Below are 882 nucleotides of genomic sequence, written 5' to 3' on the forward strand. Positions count from 1 at the left end.
TGCGGGGGGACAGTCTCGCTCTGTCCCCCAGGCTGGAGTGCAGTGGTGCTGATCTTGGCTCACCTCAACCTGTACCTCCCTGGTTCAAGCAATTCTCCTGCATCAGCCTCCCGAGTGGCTGGGACTACAGGCACCTGCCACCACAACTGGCTAATTTTTTTATTTTTATTAGAGGCGAGGTTTCACCATATTGGCCAAGCTGATCTTGAACTCCTGACCTTAAATGATCCACCCACCTAGGCCTTCCAAAGTGCTGGGATTACAGGCGTGAGCTACCATGGCTGGCCTAAATAGCAATACATTTATAAGTCCACATCTACAGGATTTATTTGCTATATGCCACAATCAGTGGCAACAATGAGATTGTTGGTTTTGGTTTTTTTTTGACGAAGTCTTGCTTTGTCACCCAGACTGGAGTGCAATGGCATGATCTCGGCTCACTGCAACCTCCACCTCCTGGGTTTGAGTGATTCTCCCACCTCAGCCTCCTGAGTAGCCGGGACTACAGGTGCGTGACCCCACGCCTGGCTAATTTTTGTAGTTTTTTTGTTTGTTTGTTTTTCGAGACAGAATTTCACTCTGTTGCCCAGGCTGGGGTGCAGTGGCACTATCTTGGCTCACTGCAACCTCTGCCTCCCCGGTTCAACTGATTCTCCTGCCACAGTCTCCTGAGTAGCTGGTATTACAGGCATGCATCATCACGCCCAGCTAATTTTTGTATTTTTAGTATAGACAAGGTTTCACCATGTTGGCCAGGCCGATCTCGAACTCCTGACCTCAAGTGATCTGCCTGCCTCAGCCTCCCAAAGTACTGGGAGTACAGGCGTAAGCCACCATGCCCAGCCTCACACCCTGCTGATTTCTGTATTTTTTTTTTTTTTT

This window comes from Colobus angolensis, unplaced genomic scaffold (genome assembly GCF_000951035.1).
Source record: "Colobus angolensis palliatus isolate OR3802 unplaced genomic scaffold, Cang.pa_1.0 Scaffold9, whole genome shotgun sequence".
NCBI classification, from domain to species: Eukaryota; Metazoa; Chordata; class Mammalia; order Primates; family Cercopithecidae; genus Colobus; species Colobus angolensis.